Source organism: Antechinus flavipes, chromosome 2, assembly GCF_016432865.1.
Source record: "Antechinus flavipes isolate AdamAnt ecotype Samford, QLD, Australia chromosome 2, AdamAnt_v2, whole genome shotgun sequence".
Classification (NCBI taxonomy): Eukaryota; Metazoa; Chordata; class Mammalia; order Dasyuromorphia; family Dasyuridae; genus Antechinus; species Antechinus flavipes.
In genome coordinates, this window is record NC_067399.1 from 444051318 (window position 1) to 444067627 (window position 16310).

General features: G+C 34.3%; 1 protein-coding gene across 9 annotated transcripts in view; it reads left to right on the forward strand.

Annotated features, from left to right (window-relative positions):
- Positions 1-16310, forward strand: part of CHD6 (chromodomain helicase DNA binding protein 6) — a 168774-nt gene that overhangs the window by 29176 nt on the left and 123288 nt on the right. The window lies entirely within an intron of this gene.

A 16310-nucleotide genomic window follows, 5' to 3' on the forward strand; every position in this document is an offset into this window, starting at 1 on the left:
TTTCAGAATGAAGAAATTAAAGCCATTTATACCATGAAAAAAATGTCCTAAATCACTATTGTTTAGAGAAATGCAGATTACAATAATTTTGGTTTATCACCTCATCCCTATCAGATGGGTTAATATGACAGAAATGGAAATGAAAAATATTGGAAAAGATATGGGAAAATTGGGGCACTGGTGCATTGTTGATGGTATTGTGAACTAATCCAACTATTCTGGAAAGCAGTTTGGAACTGTGCCCAAAGAATAATCAAATTGCATACCCTTTGATCCAACAATACCAGTACTAAGTCTGTATTCCAAAGGATCATATAAAAAAAAAAGAAAAGGAAACCTATTCAAAAATATTTATAGTAGCACTTTTTGTGATGGCAGTGAATTGGGAATTCAGGATTTTGAGGTTGCCCATCAACTGGAGAAAGGCTGAACAAGCTGTGATATGTGAATGTAATGGAATATTATTGTTTTAAAAGAAATGATGAGCATGCAGATTTCAGAAAAACCTCATGTCTTAGAGACATGAGGCTGAATAAAATTAGTAGAAGCAGAATGTTGTATACACAGTAGCAGCAACATTGTACTGTGATCAATTATGATTGGCTTAGCTCTTCTCAGCAATAATTATCCAAGATAATTCCAAAAAATACATGAAGGAAAATGTGTCCACATCCAGAAAAAGGGCTCTGAGTTCTGAATACAGATCAAAGCTTACCATTTTTACTTTTTGTTTTGTTTTGTGGCTTTTCCTTTTTTATTTTCTTCTTTTATGATACAACTAATGTGGAAATACATTTATGTGATTGCATATGTATGATCTTTATCAGAATGCTTGCCATATTGCCAATTGCCCCACCATTAGTGGGGTAGAGATAGGAAAAATGAAAGAAGGAAAAATTTGGAAATAAAATTTTATAAAATATGCATGCTGAAAGCTATATCTACACTAATTGGAAAAAACAAGATAACTATTTTAAAAATATATAAAATTGGCTGGGATGGCATTTGAGAGTCAAATTGTGGAGGACCTAAGATATTTAATTTAGAAGTTTATATTTTATTCCAGAAGTGATAGCTAATCAGAGCAAAATAGGAAGAGTACTATGCTACTTGTCCAAAGGATGGATTAGAAAAAAGAGACCAATAGAGAAACCAATTTAAAAGGCTATTACACTGATCCAGGGGACAGACAGATGCTTAAAACTTAGACTGGAGGGTTGGCTCTGTGAGTAGAGGTGATTGATTTGGAAGGATGTCAGGATTCTTCTTGCCTTTTCCTAGCATTGTCAACTCCCAGTGTAGCCCTTGGGCTTTCTTCCCATCTCTTATCCCTCATGATAGGATCACCTTCTCTTCTTTTTTGATCATACACATCATTTACACTTAGTCCTTCAAAGCTCTTTATTTGATATATGGTACAGTGTGCTCACAACTACCTTTTGTCTCTCCATTGTCTTCTATGTGACTTTCATTTTTTTTCTTTTTTTATAGTTTTTTATTTACAAGATATATGTATGGGTAATTTTTCAGCATTGACAGTTGCAAAACCTTTTGTTGCAACTTTTCCCCTCCTTCCCTCCATCCTCTCCCCCAGATGGCAGGTTGACCAATACATGTTAAATATGTTAAAGTATAAGTTAAATACAATATTATATATACATGTCCATACAGTTATTTTGCTGTACAAAAAGAATCAGACTTTGAAATAGTGTACTATTAGCCTATGAAGGAAATCAGAAATGCAGGCAGACCAAAATAGAGGTTTGGGAATTCTATGTAGTGGTTCATAGTCATCTCCCAGAGTTCTTTCACTGGGTGTAGCTGGTTCAATTCATTACTGCTCTATTAGAACTGATTTATTTCACTTCATTGTTGAAGAGGGCCACATCGATCAAAATTGATCATCCTGTGACTTTCATTTTCAATTCTAAAAAGATTGTTGTATTATTACAAATACTGAAAGAATACTAGTGTTAAAAAGATGGGTCATTCATTGAAAATGAAGTATTGTTTCCTGGATTCCTTGTAGCCTGTGTTTTTTTCCCCCCATCTAGTCTGTCTTGGATCCACCTTATTATCCATCTGTAGTAAGTACCTCATTCAGCTCTAAGGTACTGATTAGCAAAATCAATGGGCTCTCCATCAGAATGAATGTTATAGTTTGAACAAGAGTATTTATCTCTGGTTCATTTTCACAATGTTGATTTCCAGAAGTGCTCAGAGATTTGAGATGTGATGAACCCATGGCCATTTTTGATGTTCATGTATTATGTCTGTACTTTTAAAATGGGTTACTTATCTACTCTTCAGACTTTAAATCATCTATTGTCATTTCACCAACTTTCAAGCCTTGAATCCTAGGGCTCTTTCTCCATTGTCTTAGGAGTTTTGTTTATTTTAAAACAGAAATATTTCAACTAAGACATTCTATTTACCACTTACCTCTTAATAAGGGGGAAAAATAAAACTTAACTACTATTTCTCTGGTTCCTAACGGATTTTCCTTCTTAAATTTTATGAGTTTTTATAATTTACAGCTTTTTATTTCCCAGAAAAGTCTGGGTTTTTCCCTTTGTAGAATTTTGATTGCTTATAGTTTTTAAGTTGTTTGCTTTCTGGTACAAAATGATAACTTGGTGGTACAATTTCCTTCTTTGAGAAACAGACCTTGAAAGAGATAAGTGATTCATCTTAATGATTCTAGTACCTTATAAACAAAACAAACAAACAAAAAACCATAAAAATTATGTTGGGAAGGAAAAAATACTGTATCTTTAGTCTTTGAGCTATTTTCAGTGTAAAACAATAAAATGTAAGCCCCTTGAGATCAGGAGCCTATTACTTTAGCTTCAGTACTTATCGTAGTGGCATATGGCAATTAATAAGAGCTTGTTGATTGATTGTATAGCCATTCAAAGCTTACTTATGTCATATCTAGTTTACAGTTTATCACATGATCACAACCTTATCTTGTATTGTGTTTCATGTATGTAAGTTTTGTCTCCTCCAACAAAATTATAAGGCTAAGAACTATATTGACTGAATGATTATGCCATTTTAGTGAACCTACTGGCCTTTGTCTTTTGATTATTCAAAATTAAGTACTTATTAACTTAGAACTTTTAACTCCTTTGAAATTTTAAGCAGAAACATCTGCATTCTGCTTATGGCTCTCTGTTACTGGTTCTTTCTTCTTTGGCATTTTGAAATCCTCTATCTTTCTTTATACTTAATCCTTTGGAATATTTCATTTTCTTTGTTTCAAAGATTAAATGGTTATTTAACTACTATTTATGTACAATTTAATACACAATCTGAAGACCCATTTACTTTTTTATACTAAGCTCAAATGGCAGGAACATAATGTTTAGAAGATTGTATTTTGAATACTTTTAAGTTTGGTAGTAACTATTAGAGCTTACATTCTTTTGGTATGGCGTTTGAGAATGCAGGTTACCCATGCCATCATAATAGGTGTCAGAATAGAACTCAGTTGTAGAGCATTATCTGAGCTCTTTTCTACTCCTTCAGTGACAGTAGAATAAGCTGAAAGTAAGGTAGAGTGCTAAGGACAGTGTTACTTTTATGTCTCATGCAAACATTAATTTTAATTTTGATACTGTAAGTGTAAAATCTTTGTTTAGTGACCAGTGAGTTGTTCTAGATAACAGAGATCACTGAATCATATCAGTGTTATAATTCTTGCTCTAACTAAAAACATAAGCAAGAAATCACATAAGAGAAATGCAAGAAATGTATACTCTGAAAAGTAAGTGGCCAAAGGTATTGTGAGATTAAGGGATAATAATAATTGAGCAACCAAGTATTGAACTAATAATAATTTTAAAGTTCTAAAACAGGGCTTCTTAACTCGGGGTCTATAGATCTAAGCTAGAGGCAGTGAAGTGGTACAATGATTTGAATACTGGGCCTGGAGTTATGAAGATCTAAATTCCTGGGCAAATCACTTAACCTCAGTTTCTTCAGTTGCAAAAAATATAATATTAGCACCTATGTTATTGTGAGAGTCAAATCTTATGCTATAAAGTACTTAGTGCACAATAGGTACTTAAATCTTGTTCCTTTCCCTTCTCTCTTTCCTTGTCCATGGATTACCAAAGGGTCCATGGATAGATTTCTGGGGATACATGAACTGAGATGAAAAATGATCTTTATTTTTTACTAATCTCTTAGCACAGTGACTGATACATAGTATATGTCTAATACACATTTATTGGCTGACTATGTTACACTCTGGTTAGGACCCTGTTAGGACCTACCCTCAGAAGTGAACATATTCTAACTGAGAACCTTGATTTATAGAATCTGAAAGTGCTTTTCCTTTAAGGGGTCTCTTCTGGATTCTAAAATCTATTTTTTGATCTCTTGGCCTGTCCTTTGATGTGAGAGAACTATCATTTCCCTCTGCTTGTAGTTATGGAGGATGAAAGGCATTCCAGCTGTCACTGCAGATAATGCATAGAAGAGAATTCTTTACAGTGTAGTTTCAATTCAGTCACCAAGCATTTATTAACTGTGGAAAGTACTGGGCATATAGAGGACAAAAGTGAAATAAAACTTACCCCAAAGCAGTTCACATTTTTTCCAAAATCTTATTGTTGACATGTGTGCTATCACTTGCCATACCCAATATAGAGTAGTGGTTGGAACAATTGTGTTCTTTTTTCACAGACATCCAAATTATGGCTCTTTGGTTTTAGGGCATTTATTTAAATTAGAGGAAGTATAGCTGGTATGCAGCACCAAAAAAAAAAACCAAACATTCTCTACCTCTACACTGAAAATCATAGATAATCTTACCTTCTTGTCTTAAAGAAGTTGAAGAGAAGGAAACAAACTTTTTGTACAGGATCATACTATATTATCCTGTTTTAGTTTTAACTATTTCTGCTCAGATTGGAGGATTTGTATTTTTTTAATGTAAGACTGTAATGTTCTTGGTGGTTTTCTGGAGGTCTTGGAAGCAGCCTTCTTTTCAGTTGAGTAATCACCATGAGAATAGCTAGGTGTTAAAGTCCAAATCCTTTATTATCTCCTTTACAGTCTAGTTTCCTTACCTGAGGCCGGGGCTAGCTTTCTTAGAGGCCTTCTGGAGTCTTGGTTTCAGTGAAGAAGTGAAGGAGGAGAACCTGCCACCAAGGCGGGGTGAGATGGAGTGAATGAATCTGGCTCTAAGTCTGAGGGCTTGTGCTTCAGCCTCCAGCCACTACAAAGGTGGATGAGGGAATGAATCTATCTCTGCATCCCTCAGAACCCCAGGAGAGCCAACAGGAGCCTGATTGAAGATGGAATGAATCTCATCCAGTCTTTGCTGGCTGTTATATACTCTATTATAATTACATTATCATAATCGTGAATCTTGTGAAACTATATTAAGTAGTAAGTACTTGTACAGAACTAGAAAATTATTAATTGCCATGCTAAACTAGATAACCATTGTATTATTAATTCCATTTAGTTAGCACCTTGTAAGAATCCTTGTTTTAAGTACAAGAGTTCTGGCCCATAACATAAGACTCTTGAAAATATTTTAAAATCTATCATCAATGTGTGTGTGTGTGTGTGTGTGTGTGTGTGTGTGTGTGTGTGTGTGTGTGGATGTATATATAAAAGCCCTTTTTGGCTTTTGCTGTCCTTAGAAGTCCTATGCTAGTTACATCAAGTAATTCAGTGTTATTATCATCAAAATGTATCTTAAGTATAAAAGAGACTGATGGGAATTCCCTGGATGAAGAATCTAATTCTGTCACTGCAGGAAAAACTTCTCTGTAGCTTAAATATCTTTACAGAATTTTCTAAAGCACTGAGAGGTTAAGTTGTTAGTAAAACAGTTAGTTTGAAGGATGGGGCTTGAAGACCATTTTCTGATTCTAAGGCCGACTGTGTTTATACTCTGCCATACTGTCTTTCATCATATGTTATAGATATTTTATGAAAATGATGCTTCAAAAATGATGCACCATAATCTCATAGATGAGAGGCAGACTGATGAGAGTCAGGTGTAGTGTAAAATGTATTTTCATCATTTAATATTATTATTAGTAAATAGGCAGCATTTGTATAGAGCTTGTCTTAGCCTAGAAGACCCAGATTATTAACAGATTGGGTTTATAATTGTAGGCAAGTCATTTAACCTTTTGGTGTCCCAGGAAACTAAAAACTAGAAGGCATGAATCTGCACTATTAGAGGAAATTTTTCATTTATGAATTCTTTCAAATCAGAGATCCAGTTTAAAAAAATAAAAGCTATTGGAAAAAAATCTAGGATGAGTTATCCCTAGACCTAAGTTCTAGTCCCATCTTTCTATAAATAGAAACTGTTTCTGTACTTCAGTCTTCTCATTATTAACTCAGGGATGATGCCTGTCCTGCCTATTTTATAAGTGTCAGAGAAGATTAAGATTTTCTTTAAGAATCATTTTAAGTTGTCATACCATTATTTAGTCTCTGTATAGCAGACTTTAAGATTTAACCCCTTAACTTTTAAGTTCAGATATATTATAGTTCCTACTTGTCTATACAACCTGGCCAATTGCTCTTCTTCATAAACTACTTATACCAACCAAATTGGATTGCTAGTCCCTTTTCAAACTAGAGTCTTCATCTCCTACCTCTATAAATGCCTGCAAGCCTCCTCTGTACCTCCTTAGAGCTTTCCTTAAACTGGAGTTTCTGGGAAGAACCAGCTAATCAGAAAAGGTGGTTCACGCACTCTCCATTTTTGCTTCTTAGAGTCCTTATTTTTCTTTAAAGATCTGTTTCTTCCAGGAAACTTTTTGGATCCTCCAGATGATTCGTGTGTGTGTGTGTGTGTGTGTGTGTGTGTGTGTGTGTGTGTGTGTGTGTGTAGAGAGAGGTATTCCCTTACTAGAATATGCAAAATTTCTTGAAGCAAGGACTGCTTTCCGTTTTTTTTTTTTTGTTTGTTTTTTACTGTTAATGCCTGTCACAGTACTTTGTACATAGTAGATCCTTCAGAGATATTTTTAAGATTTAAATTCTTTACCACTCCTTCTAGTTCTATTCTTTTGTTGTTGTTGTTGTTATTAAGTGTAATGTAGTATACTGTAATGAATGCTAGACAGGAATCAGGAGATCTAGTCTTTAGTCCCAGCTGGAAGTCAAATTCAAACTCTGGATAGATCTCGTAGGAACATAGAAGATCAGAGAAGATCTTAGAAGTCATTCTACCACTGAGGAAACTAAGATCCAGAGTAATGAAATGTCTTAATTTCTTCATCTTTTAAATTGGAAATTGGTCTGGACTGCACATATTTATTGTTGTCTCAGATTCTGTTTAACTCTTACTTTTAGGCCCTGTGAATTATAACAGAGCAGCAGAATCACTGCTTTTGCAAGTTGGAAGGGACCTTAATTACTATCTAGCCCAGTTCATGCTAAAAGAAGTGAAATACGGATTTTGTCCTTGAGTTATGCTTAAGCTATGGACAAGATAAACATATAAAGAAAAAACATAAAACAAGTTAAAATGATAACACATGCAAATATGTATTATCATTCCTCTTTAGGTTTCCCTCCTAGCTCTAGACTTTCTTTAACATGTCTTGTCACTCTGAAAATTCCCTCAACTCCTAGTGTTCTTATACTGAAAATACCCTCTGTCCTTGCAGAGTATACGTCTTTCCTTTGGCTGATTCCTCCTAGAAACTCCCATTTTAAGGAAAACATTGAGGGCAGCTATACCTTGATTCCTCTCTCAACTTCACTTATGGACTTCCTCTACCATGCACTTGCATGAGTGGGTATCTTTTCTGTCCTTTTCAGGATTTTAGCTTACTTTTATGTGTTGTTTTGACCTTTTTATAATTAGGGCAGGGGCTTTCTTATAGTATTTATATTATCAGGACTTAGTTTGGTGCTAGGCACATAGTAAACACTTAATTAGTGTTTGTTGACTTGACTGTTGTTAAGAAAATTAACCCAAAGGATGAAACGTGGGTAGGAGATAATAAACGAAAGCATTTTGGAAAAGTGGTACATTTAATTGAATCTTGAAGGAAGTGATGAATGATGAAGTTGAAACTTAGAAAAATTAATGACTTGTTTTAGAGGCAGGATTTGATGCCAACTTTTTCTACACTTCCAAGTTACTGATTTACCTGTCTCTCCGAGTATTAGAGCTAGCTAGAAGTAAAATGAGATTTTCCATGAGATATTGGTTTCTCCTCTGCAGAAGTCTTCAAGCAAAAGTTAGATAATCACTTTTCAGCTGGGATCTAGTTAATTGTTGTTTGGATATAGTTAAAGGATCTTGAGATTTTTAAACTACCCATCTCCCCTTTCTCTCCACAATCCTATGTATTGGTCATAAATGAGGGAAAGGCATTTCAGATAGGGTTAAACAGTATAAGCAGAGATATTAAAGCAGAAACTAGCAAAGATATACTTAAGATTCATTAAGAAAATAAGCTTTTATTGGATTGGAAGAACAAAAACATATGAAGTTAGGGCTTAGGACACAGCCTTGGGAAATACAGTCAAAGGATATAATGTGAATGATGAATTTCCTAGAAACTGAGGAGAAATCAGATGGATAGAAAGAAAATCCGGAAAGAGCAACAGCTGGAGGGGGAGAGGATCCTGAAGGACAGGGTGGTCACCAGTGTCAGATGAAGTAAATAGGTCAGGGAGATTGTGGATGAGCAAAGACCCATTTGGGGCATTCCATCTCTTTCTGTGTGCCTATTCCCATTTTATAGATGAGCCTTATAAAAGTTAGATGATTTTTTTTGTATTAGAAGCAAGATTTGATCCCGATTCCTGACTTAACTGATCTCTTTTCCAAGTCTACTGACACAGATGCCGCTCCACTAATGGAGCAATTAAAAAGTAACATGGGCTCTTTCCTAAGGTATTAAGTTTCTCTTTGCTACAAGTCTTCAAGCAAACTCTAGCTAAACACTTTTCAGCTATGTTGTAGTGGTGAATCTTGTTTGGGGCTAGACTAGGATAGTCTCTAAGAACCGTTCCCACGTTGAGATTCCGTGAGTATTTCAGCAACCCATTGTTCTTCTCCCTCCATATCTAATATGTATGTAATGTGGTGAAGTTCAAAATGGCCCATTTTTCTACCCATTGCCCATAAAGTTGGATTTATATCCTATAAATTAGGAAATCTGCTATTACTCCTTTTTGCCACTAGATGACACCCCTAGTCTTAAGTAAATGAACTTTTGTCCTGAAGAGGGAGAGAAGTATTAGAAATGAAGGAATGAACAAATTATTGAGGAAAATTTCTTTTTCACTTCATGTTGGCAATCAGATGAGCAAAATAGAAAAAAAGAGAGAACTCTTTGTACTTCTAACAATTTTACTTCATGAAAGATGATTAAGAAGTTTCCCATGATTTTATTACTTTGAGTTAGAGAATCATATTTAGTTGGTGCTTAGTTTAGAAGATTGGTCCTATAAGGGCGTATAATTTACAGTTGTGAGCAAATCTTAAAGGAAACTCAGGAATCTGTTTACTCAAGCAAGTTCTGAGTGCTTGAAGATATGGTTTCTTCTTTGCTCCTCCTTCCCTCTCTCCCAGAAACTCAACCACCACAACAAAACTAGTGTGTGAGTGTTGGGGTAGTGAGCAGTGGAGAGAATGTGCCCTTCAAAGCTCTAACAGGCCACACTATTGTCACACTTTAGTATCCTCTATGCTTACCCAATTCTTGGCTTGGTTCTAGATCTTTGATCTAGAACAGTCATTGATTCTTAATTTGCTACCACTACTACTTCTGCTATCATCACTCCAAGTATCTTGAAAAAATAAGATGTAGATGGAATAGTACATTCAAAAAGTATGATTTTGGAGGCCAATAATCTGCACTATCTCCTTGCAGAAGCACTTGTGAGAGAGATGTTGTATCCAAGTTTTCATCATAGAATCTTAAAATAGAGAAACACCCAGCAAAATCTTCATTACATGTTTTTTCTATCTATGAATAATCCCATAGTTTCATTTGGGTGAAACTGGAAGATCTTAAATTCCTTTCATTCTTGTGGTGACCATACTTTTATATTATTTTTCATATTGGCCCTAGAGTAGTTGTGACATTCCAGACATCACTAGAAAAATTAGTTTTTAAGGTGGAGTCAAAAAGCAAAATATTTATTGCTGTTTTTGAGCCAGTATTTTTATTTGTTTCTACTTGTGATTATTTTGTTTCCCACAGTTTAGGATTAGATGAATTGTTCTCTTTTGGGTGTGAAAGTTGTCTCCCTGAAATTATCACCAAGCTATCTAATCACTTCACTTTTTTGGGCCACAGTTTTTTCATTTTTAAGATGAAGGTGTTGATGACCTCCAACATTCTTTCCAGTCTAATTCTGTGATCCTCTTGTCCTAGGGATTTGCCATGAAGTACTTAGAGGTTGTAAATTATTTCCCCTGATGTGATGTGAAATTTGAAACCTGGACTTCCTGTTTCCAAACCCAGCATTTTATTTTATTTTATTTTATTTTTTAAGGTTGCAAAGCATTTTTTTTCTTTTTTTTTTTTAATTTTTATTCAATAATTACTTTATAGTGACAGAATCCATGCCAGGGTAATTTTTTTTACAACATTATCCCTTGCACTCGTTTCTGTTCCGATTTTTTTCCCTTCCCTCCCTCCACCCCCTCCCCTAGATGACAAGCAGTCCTTTATATGTTGGATATATTGCAGTATATCCTAGATACAATATATGTTTGCAGAACCGAACAGTTCTCTTGTTGCATAGGGAGAATTGGATTCAGAAGGTATAAATAACCCGGGAAGAAAAACAAAAATGCAGATAGTTCACATTCGTTTCCCAGTGTTCTTTCTTTGGGTGTAGCTGCTTTTGTCCGTCATTTATCAATTGAAACTCAGTTAGGTCTCTTTGTCAAAGAAATCCACTTCCATCAAAATATGTCCTCATACAATATCGTTGTCGAAGTGTATAATGATCTCCTGGTTCTGCTCATTTCACTTAGCATCAGTTCATGTAAGTCTCTCCAGGCCTCTCTGTATTCATCCTGCTGGTCATTTCTTACAGAACAATAATATTCCATAACATTCATATACCACAATTTACCCAGCCATTCTCCAGTTGATGGGCATCCATTCATTTTCCAGTTTCTAGCCACTACAAACAGGGCTGCTACAAACATTTTGGCACATACAGGTCCCTTTCCCTTCTTTAGTATCTCTTTGGGATATAAGCCCAATAGAAACACTGCTGGATCAAAGGGTATGCACAATTTGATAACTTTTTGGGCATAATTCCAGATTGCTCTCCAGAATGGTTGGATTCATTCACAACTCCACCAACAATGCATCAGTGTCCCAGTTTTCCTGCATCCCCTCCAACATTCATCACTATTTTTTCCTGTCATCTTAGCCAATCTGACAGGTGTGTAGTGGTATCTCAGAGTTGTCTTAATTTGCATTTCTCTGATCAATAATGATTTGGAACACTCTTTCATATGAGTGATAATAGTTTCAATTTCATCCTATGAAAATTGTCTGTTCATATCCTTTGACCATTTATCAATTGGAGAATGGCTTGATTTCTTATAAATTTGAGTCAGTTCTCTATATATTTTGGAAATGAGGCCTTTATCAGAACCTTTAACTCAAACCCAGCATTTTAGATAATGGTATGTCATACTGCCTCTAGGGATATGAGGACAATCTGGTTGTGACATCTGGAACCTTATAGATTTCTAGGTATCTAGGTATTTCTAAGCATGTTACTCAAAAAATAATCTATTTTATACACATTTTAACATTTTAAAATCAAATTAAATGTTTCAAATATAATGATTTAACAGAATCAACTTCAGTTACATCCCTCAAGACTTTTAACTTATCTTATAACTTAGAAGTTATTCAAAGTCTTCAATGCTATTGAATCTTAAGATTCAGTTAATCTTCCCTAAAATGGTTCATGTAAATCTTCTACTACATTGGGAGGTATCCCTGTATATTTCCCCTGTCTTCTACCATTTACTCTCAAACCAAAGTGCTAGAAATATAGCCATAGGAAAACACAAGAAAGTGAAATACTCAGTGGATAAGTAATACTTTTTGATTCCCAGGGCTTCCATAGGGAAGGAGTGACCTAATCTAGTTATATAGTTTCTTCCACATTTCACCTGAAAAATCTCATCTGTTTCTATGACAGAAGAGTTCCAAAACTGCTTCTGTCTTATTGACCCAATCATTTGCTCTCCTAATTTTCAGCTGTCTATTAAAAAAAAGTCTTCATTAAAAGTAGAAAGAGTATTCAGGTCTGTGGACCTGAGTTTTAGTATTGGCATTTCTACTGACATTGGGCAAATTACTTTGCTGTCTAGGCTTTAGTTTCCTCATTTGTAAAGTAAAGGGAATGGGCCAGATTAATTCCCCAAGATACTATTCAACTCTGAAATTCTAAATTTTAAAGATTCTGTCATCTTTCCATTTGGATGTGCTTGTTATTTTAAATTCAACATAAGCAAAATGAAATTTTTTTCTTTTCCCGCACATTTCTTTCCAGTTTCTTTCTTTCTTTATCTTCTCATTGCCACCATTCTTCTAATCAGGCTAGGAATTTTGGAAACATCTTTGATTTTATCTGGGATCCTGCATCTACCATGTGTGAAGTAGTGTTAAATAATGATTTGTTGCTTTGATTGAGAATTTTCTCTTTTAATTTTGGCTTCAACTTCATTTGAAATATCTCAAATCCCTGTTTTCCTCTCCTTTCTCCTTGCTATTGCTTTTGCTTTAATTCAGATTTTTATCTTATTCATAGATTGTTGTAATCTTTGACTCGTCTCTTTTCCTTCCCCCTCCAGTTACTCCATATCACTACTCGATCCAATTTCAGTTTTATCTTGCAACATCTGTTGCCAGTAAAGAGAAAGCACAAGATTCTCAGCTTGACATTAATAGCTAATAGTACTAGAAGCTTCATGTAGCATCCTTCATATATTATGTCTTTTGAACCTAATGATGACACTGTAAGATAGGTAGGTACTAAAAGTATTTTGGGTTTTAGGGTGGGGTTTTTTTGGTCTGAATTTGTGATTTCATTCATGTAGGGAATTGCCAAAGTAGAAACTCATTTCTCCAATGAAGCTTGGCAACTCTACAGAAACTTATGCTTAGAGTTGTCTGGAGCTCTGAGCCCTTAAATGACTTACCTATAGTTAACACAACTAATATATGTCAGAGGAAGTACTTAACTTCAGGACTTTCTGATTGCAAGGCTGGTCTGTGCCATGTTAGTCTTTCTACAGATATCATTGTTTTATAGATGAAAAAAAATGAGATATAGAGAAATTAAATTATTTTGACCATGGTTGTACAATTATTTTATCACAGGTGCTACTTTTAAATCCAGTTTTTTCTAACTATAATTCTGTATCCTCCATTTCATTCCAGATTATATTGCTTTCAAAGTATTCTAGCATCTGACCCTAAAAACATTTTTAATGTTTCAGTAGGCTTCTGTTTTCCAAGCAGGGTTCTGTCTTCAATATGCTCATGCCATAACATGCTTTCCTTATTTCTCTACATTATTTCAGGGGATCCCATTTTCACCATCTCCTTTCCAAATCCTACCTGACTTTCAAGGCTGATTACCACACTCATAGAGTCTCTTGCCTCCAGATTCCCTTAGTACTTTCAGTACCATTTCAGGGATATAATTAGGCGTATATTGTGGTATTATTAGCCTGCATCTCATCTTCCTTCCTCCCTCCCTCCCTTTCTTCTTCCCTTCGTTCCTCCCTTCTCTTTCTTTCATAGCTTTCCAATTGATGGACATCCATTCAATTTCCAGTTTTTAGCCACTATGAAAAGGGTTGCCACAAATATTTTTCCACATATAGGTCCCTTTCCCTTCTTTAGTATTTCTTTGGGATATAAGCCCAGTAGTAACACTCTTGGATCAAAGGGTATGCACAGTTTGATAACTTTTTGAGTATAGTTCCAAATTGTTCTCCAGAATGGTTGGATCTGTTCACAATACCACCAACAATGCATCAGTATCCCAGTTTTTCTGCATCCCCTCCAACAATCGTCATTGTCTTTTCCTGTCATTTTAGCCAATCTGACAGGTATGTAGTGGTATCTCAGAATTGTCTTAATTTGCATTTCTCTGATCAATAATGATTTGGAACACTCTTTCATATGAGTAGAAATAGTTTCAATTTCATCATATGAAAATTGTCTGTTCATATCCTTTGACCACTTATCAATTGGAGAATGGCTTGATTTCTTACTAATTTGAGTCAATTCTCTATATAATTTGGAAATGAGGCCTTTATCAAAGCCCTTGAATGTAAAAATTTTTTCCCAGTTTATTGCTTCCCTTCTAATCTTGTTTGCATTAGTTTTGTTTGTACAAAAGCTTTTTAACTTGATATAATCAAATTTTTCTATTTTGTGATCAGTAATAGTCTCTAGTTCATTTTTGGTCACAAATTCCTTCCTCCTCCACAAGTTTGAAAGGTAAACTGTCCTATGTTATTGTAATTTATTTATAATCTCATTCTTTATACCTAAATCATTAACCCATTTTGATCTTGTGTTATAATGTTAAGTGTGGGTCCATGCCTAGTTTCTGCCATATTATTTCCAATTTTCCCAGCAGTTTTTGTCAAATAGTGAATTCTTATCCCAAAAGCTGGGGTCTTAGGGTTTGTCACATATTAGATTATTATAGTTATTGACTATTTTGTCCTGTTAACCTATCCTATTCTACTGATCAACTAATCTATTTCTTAGCCAATACCAAATGGTTTTGGTGACCGTTGCTTTATAATATAGTTTTAGATCAGGTACAGGTAGGCCACCTTCATTTGATTTTTTTTTTCATTAATTCCCTTGAAATTCTTGACCTTTTGTTCTTCCATGTGAATTTTGTTATTTTTCCTAGGTCAGTAAAATAATTTCTTGTGAGTTTGATTGGTATAGCACTAAATAAAAAGATTAGTTTAGGTAGTATTGTCATCTTTATTATATTCGCTCGGCCTATCCAAGAGCACTTAATATTTTTCCAGTTGTTTAGATCTGATGAAATAAATCCATGAGGCTCTGTACTCCATAATAACTTGAAAACCTGTTAAAATATGCTTGGTATATAGTAGATCTGTTTTAATGCATCATATGGCTGGATTTTCGTATTAAATGATTCAGTATGTCCTTGAAACTATTCTTGTCATTTTTGTCTTATCTCTTATCTTTGCTTTTGTGTGCTGTTTTCCATTTTTCTCAGTAGGTAAATGTTTGTCAGTTCAACAGTATATATTTGTTTATACAAAATAAGTTCATTCTGAATTTAGTCTTTTAACATATCCTACCTTTATATAAACATTTCTCTTTTATTATATTTGTTGTTTCTTTTCATCTAGCGTGGAAGCTTCCCATAGTCAAGAAACTTTCTTAGATTTCTGTATGTACATAGCATCTTTTACTAGAGATATCCAGTAATGCTTGTTCATGATAAAAAAAAAATTTAAAAAAAACTAATTGATAATAGAGTCCAATAAATTAGAAAGGGATATACCTATCAAATATAATTTGTAACTACCTTTGAATGGGGGGTATTTATCAGATAGAAGAGTAACAGGTACTTGGATCATAACTCCAGAGCTGGAAGAAACCTTAGAAATTATGTAGTCCATTTCCTCACCCCTCCCCCTAGTTTTATAAATAAGGAAACTGAGGCCCAGAGACATTGTTACTTGACTATGATTGCACAGGTTTTTATGATGAGACAAAAATTTTTCCATTGTGCCTTAAAGGACTGAATTATTTTGTTTGTGAATTTTTGATGATATTGAAAGTAAACTAACATTTTACAGCCTATGATTTCTAAATATACATATATATTCCTTTTTACTTATTAGTTTTGACATCACTATTATATCTTTGGGAATAAGTAATTTCAGCTTATTCCTACACTAATAATAGTTTTGTAAAATATTATACATGTTTTTTCCTTCAAAAACTTTTATTTGTAAGTTCTGTAAAATGGTTTTGTGTGCTATCTAATGTAATTCTTAACACAAAGAATCATGTATAAGAAGTGAGTTTGAGGCTCTCATTTCCTAATAATGAATTTTATTAAGTATCTGGAAGATGAAAATTCTACTAAATTGTGTCAATTTCAAGGGTTCACATTTGAGTACATAAGCATCAGTATTTCTTAATAGTAGGAGAAAATTTTCAATGGGCCTTTAACTCTAACTAAATTAGTGATCTGAAGCAGTAGGTGTATTAAGGCTATCCCCTGAATTCCCATTAGTATTTTGTACCCTC